Raw genomic sequence first — 6,209 nt, 5'->3', positions numbered from 1 at the left:
TATAATCCGCATGTGTAAGGTGAGACCCGGACAACATTTCCAACTGGCCCTGTGAAAACCACCTTGGCAGTTGACCTGCTAACCGAAAAGCCTCTGTGGCCGCACCAACTCCTTCATCAACGGAACACATTGATGGATTATCACTGCAAAACTGATCCGACTCAGAATCCTCAGACCTGTTTCCACAGGAAGCCTAGAACCTCCACTGTTCAGTATCTACTCTGATACCCACCTCCGACATCTGCGTCAATGGGAACAACAGCTATACCCTGTGTTGAAGAACAGTCAGAGAGAAACGACGATTTGCACCACTCGTTTCATGACCTCGCCTTAATCAGGAGAGTGTCTCAGTACATAATAACAATGGGTCTTACTAATGAGAGAACACCAGCATACTGCCATCACTTCGGTGAAATGGCAAAGATAACCTGGATATCAACCTAGGTCAGCTAAATGTGGGGAAAATGCATTTAACCCCTTTTCTACCTTTACGTGCTGAAGCACCTTCATAAGTAGAAACTTTATATTCCAAAAATTTTATATATATTTTTTTTTTTGGGATAGCGGGACAATGTCCTGAACCTGACGCAACTCTGGTATGGCGTCGCGTACTACCTCCCCTTCCAGAGGGGAATCGCTAAGATCTATTCAAAAAAATGAGTAAGGGGAATCATCTGTAAACCCCAGCATGTCTTCTATGAGTAACTCTCAGGTCCAAGTCCAGTCTTGGACTGACTGAAGAGTAGTAGACGAGTTCCCACCGGAGTGGGCTCCAGTCAGACAGACCATCGACATGCAGTGGATGTGTTAGACAACAGACAACAACATCCGCTTCTGCGAACCTAACAAGGCTGCAGGACTCTTACCTTGTCACCCTCCACAATTTGCCCCGAAGAGGAAAAAAAGAAAAGTATCAAACCGGTTAAACTGACAGCATCCCATAACCGAACGCGTCACCAATCGTTGTGAGGGAATCCAACTCACGTAGCAGACTTACCCGCGGTATCTGCCAAGACTGACCGAACCGAGGTCACCCCTACAGCGGTACACCGTCCCAGGGAAATACTCCAGTACCTCTCGGATTCAGCCTCAGCATTTCTACTGCAGACGCAAAGCAACCTGTCTCCCAGTTATAGAAAAGGATCAACATAAGACACATCCCCTCTTTCTATAGGGTAAATCTATCGGATGCCTTTCCGAATACCACATTCCCCCCATGTGCAGGCAATGTACATAACTCCAAAGTAAAGAATAAAATATCACTTAGCTTCCTTTGTGATAGGGCCGCGTGTCGACCAGGAGTTGATTTTTACAGTATTCTATCCGCAGCGGAAAAGAATAAACATTCGGGCTTCTTTCTGACACCAACTCGTCACGGCCGACCTAGAGCTTTACCAATAGAGCGACCAGCACATGAGAAGGAATACTATTATTGCAGCATCCATTAACAATGTAATATGAATACACATAATGTAATACACAACTACACACATATGCTAAATATATCTATCTATATATATATATATATATATATATATATATATACACATACACGCAAACATATAAGCGGATTATCCCGGAACAAACGGGTCCCTAGTGACATTAATGTGTTCTGACTGTGTATGATCATGTACTGAAGCCCCAGTTGTGGATCTGCCAGGAAACATTATGGTCGACAGAAAACCTAGTATTCGTCGACAGCAGGGAGTAGTAATCATGCAAAATAACATACTTATAACTCCGAGGGGACTGAAGGAAGATACATAATAAGTTCAATAACACTCCCCTAAATGTACCACCATGTCTGCGCACGAGCTACCGGCCCACGGAACCGTACCCTACATATACATACAACATATATACAGGTATAGGTAGTTACCGCATGTTAATTAACACCCAGTAATAACAGTCGGTGCCGACAGAATCACCCACATACTACTGTTTCCCAGTGGCGGAACTAGTGAGCGGTGGGCCCAGGTGCGACAAAATGCTGTGAGTGGGCGTAGCCTAATGCCGTGAGTGGGCGGAGCTACGATCGTGACCCGCAATCAGGAAAAAATCTTTTAAGTTAATCAGGGGGGGGGGGGGTTTCTGGGTATGCGTGCGCCAGTGAGAGGGACAGCAGCAGCAGCGCCTCAACCTATAACACAGCGCTGCTGCGGCTCCCTCCTCCACCTCCCTCCTCCTCCTTCCCCCCGTGTCCGCTGCCTGCGCTGCTCTCCTCTCCTGTCCGGGCGGCTGTGTGCTGCGGGCAGCGATTGCCCGCAGCACACAGCGGCATGTAATGAGTCAGTTTGACTCATTACATGCTTTGGGCCCCAGTGCAACGCACTGGCGGTAGTTCCACCTCTGGTGTTTCCCGTACAGAGTTTACTTTTGACAAGTATACAATTACCGACTTGCTGACACAGCATCTACAGAATCAAGTACCAACAGTAGCCGGCAATGTCGACCGTGATCCGCATAAATGACACAGCACGCACACCTGTCGACCTATGTCGACTAAACTATAGTGGGTATCCGACAGGGAACACACAGTTATAAATATATATATTTATAACACACATAATACCAGCCCATTTGTCCAAAAATAGCGCTATTTTGCTCTAAACAGCACTCAACATTGTGCCCCCTCATGCTTTTGGCGGGGACAAGCAGAAAATGGCGCTGCATCTTGAAGTGAAGGCTAAGCCCCGCCCCTCCCGATGCACACCAGCCCACAAAAAATATAACTTCATGTATGCCAACGGGGGTCCCTATACAGTGTATAGACACTGTATAGGTGTACTGTCACCCCCAACAAGTTATATATATACACTGCTGCCTCCCTAGCGCCCTGCACCCTCGTAACCACCGTTGGTGTGTGGGAGCAATGGCGCGCAGCGTGACCGCTGCGATATCTGGCGGGGGGATCGGAACGGTGCCCAGGTACAGAGTCTGCACACATGCCAGCGGTATTTTAAACTTCTAGTAACTTGCTGCCCAGGGCGCTCCCCCCCAGCGCCCTGCACCCTGTGAGTGCCGTTGGCGTGTGGGAGCATGGAGCGCAGCGCAACCGCTACATGTTACCTCCGTTACTGAAGTCTTCTGCCGTCACTGAAGTCTTCTTGCCTTCTAATACTCACCCGGCTTCTTTCTTCTGGCTTCTGTGAGGGGGTTGATGGCGCGGCTCCGGGAACAAGCAGCTAGGCGCACCAAGTGATTGAACCCTCTGGAGCTAATGGTGTCCAGTAGCCTAAGAAGCAGAGCCCTTGAACTAAGAAGAAGTAGGTCTGACTTATCTCCCCTCACTCCCACGATGCAGGGAGCCTGTAGCCTGCAGGTCTGCCTGAAAATAAAAAACCTAACAAAGTCTTTTAGAGAAACTCAGGAGAGCTCCCCTAGTGTGTCCAGTCACTCCTGGGCACAAAGTCTAACTGAGGTCTTGGGGAGGGGCATAGAGGGAGGAACCAGTTCACACCCAGTCAAAGTCTTTTTAGTGTGCCCAAGCTCCTGCGGATCCCGTCTATACCCCATGGTCCTTACGGAGTCCCCAGCATCCTCTAGGACGTCTGAGAAATATTATTTCCTATAAATTTTTAACTTTTTAGTGTAGTAAGTAGTGAACAATTTTGTACCATTTCATTATATATTTGTTTCATTATTAGGGTATTTTTAGGGTTTTAATTGTATTATATTTAGAATTTGTACATACTGGATTTTTCACAGATTATTTTTATTAGAGATAACCTAGAACAACCATAAATAAAAGAAGTACTTTTCTGTGTTAGAACTACATTATGGCCCTCATTCCGAGCTGTGCAGCCCTGCTATGCTAAAAAAGTTTCCTGCAAAACAAGACCAGGGTCAGACTTACTTACCCTGTGCGACGGATCCCGCGAGGAAGGTCCTGGGATTAGCGTCAGACATCCGCCCTCCAAACGCCTGGACACGCTTGCATTCGCCTCTCCACGCCTGGAAAACGGTCAGCTGACGACCCGGAACGCCTTTCGCCTGTCAGTCTTCTTGCGATCGCCGCTGCGATCACTTTTTCCGCTGGTGGCGTCGTTGCCCAATGCGTCCGCCACGCATGCGCAGTTCCGACCCGTTCGCACCACTGTGACAAACTGAAGCGTGCAAACGGGTCGGAATGACCCCTATGTCTTTTTCTTAGATAAACATTTCTTCACCAATTACACCAATAGCAAATTTTTTAACTTTCCTTAAATTTTTAAATCTACTCCTGTTTTGTGCCCTTTACCCACCGTTGCCTTCAGCTGTCCTTAAATTAGATGCATTTATTTCCTAGCTAGCAAACAACATAAATTAGAGACCACCTGTGCCACATCCTGGCATCCTGTGCCTGGATGTATACGATTGTCACAGCTGTAATTTCCCTTTCCTTTGTCAGAGGCACCCCTGGTAGTATAAACACCAGCTCTGTGGGTGTTTGTGTGCTTGAGAACCACCAATATTTTACAGTCTACTGCAACCATAACTCTTTTTATTTTTTTTGTAATCTGCTGGAATAATAATTTAGGGAGTTTCACTGATGTCACTTATGTCCAATTTCTAAATTGTTTATGTCGCTGGACTCGCTGCTGGGAACAAAAATTGGTGAACGATGGGCACCTGCGGTCTGGAGTGAGGCTGAAATTCCAGTACCCATATACTGTATATGCATTTAGTTGTCATACAGGGGGTGAGCTTCAGTCGTTGTGAAACGCTTGCTCCTATGCCTGGGAGTACACAGACCCCAAAGGTATACGGATGCTAGGTCGACATGGATTAGGTCAACAGTCAATAGGTCAACCACTGATGGTCGACAGGCATTATGCCCACAGACCTTTTGACCATACCCCCCAACTTTCCTGAATACAGCAGGACAGTCCCGCTAATTGGACACTGTCCCTCCCGCGGGTCACAGTGTCCTGAAGGCGGGGGGCAGAATGGGAGAGCCAGTGATCACCGCTGCTCGATTTAGAGAGCCATACCTGACTCCATATATAGGCCTAGACTTACAAAGGGGTTAATGGTTATGGCACATTTAACCCCTTCCTGTCAAATGTTGGCACTGGAGCCCCTGTGTGATGTAAGGGGAGGGAAAGGCATGTGTCCTTGTACGGTTTGTTGGCTTTCCTGCTCTGATGTAGCTGCGCCTATAGCAGCAATTCCTGCTCTGTGTAAAGTTACATGTTGTATATGTGTATTTTTAGCTGTGATGAGGTGTCAGGGTCACTATAGACCGCCGCCCCTTTCCTTCCCAGTCCTCCCATAAACATCCAGCACATACTGCAAGCCAGAGATGACTCAGTGCATTGCTGACTGGTGAACGCTCTCTGACTGAATAATACACGTTAGCTCTCATCTACTAGGATCAGTACATGTAGTTATTTCAGTAAACTCATTGCTATTATACGTCTAATTATAAATGTGATCCCAGAGTTTCCGCCGCTCGCTATATTCTATCCTATATCTAGCCAACGTCCTGAAATCACTTCCATCTTCCATGTGAGGCCTGCTGCTGCTGGGGAGTATCGTAGCTCCTCGCTGGACTCACTGGGGAAGATGTATTAAGCCTGGAGAAGGGATAAAGGGGTGTAGTATGTATTGCTGGCGGTGGGGCTCCCAGCGACCAGCATACCGGCGCCGGAATCCCGACCGCTGGCATACCGACAGCTGGGTGAGCGCAAATGAGCCCCTTGCAGGCTCGCTGCGGTGCTGGCATGGTGGCGCACTACGCGCGCCACGCTATCTATTCTCCCTCCAGGGGGGTCGTGGACCCACAAGAGGGAGAAAAGTTGTCGGTATGCTGACGGTCGGGATTCCGGCGCCGGTATGGTGTTCGTCGGGAGCCCGGCCGCCGGCAACCTGAAGACCACCCGGGATAAAGCAGTGATAAGTGGAAAGTGATAACGGAGCAGTCAATCATCTTCTGCCCCCCCCCCCCATCTCTCACATAGGAGTAGGTTACATATGGTTCTCTATACCAATTCCTCATTTCCACACACCTTACCTCACAGCTCCCCACCCTCACATTGCCTCCTAGTATACTTTCACTGTCATATCTCCAACTCCCCCTTCCCGTCACCCCATCCCTTATTGCACTGTATGCCCTCTCCCCCTCCTTTTGGTTCCCCCTTTCAGCACTAGCAGTAGTAGTATTGTGCAACATCGACCATCGATGATTCCCCGCAACCACCGGTGAGGTTGTTCCGATGTTTTGCTCA

The sequence above is a fragment of the Pseudophryne corroboree genome, chromosome 12 (assembly GCF_028390025.1).
Source record: "Pseudophryne corroboree isolate aPseCor3 chromosome 12, aPseCor3.hap2, whole genome shotgun sequence".
Lineage (NCBI taxonomy): Eukaryota > Metazoa > Chordata > Amphibia > Anura > Myobatrachidae > Pseudophryne > Pseudophryne corroboree.
Note: the sequence above shows the minus strand (reverse complement) of the source record.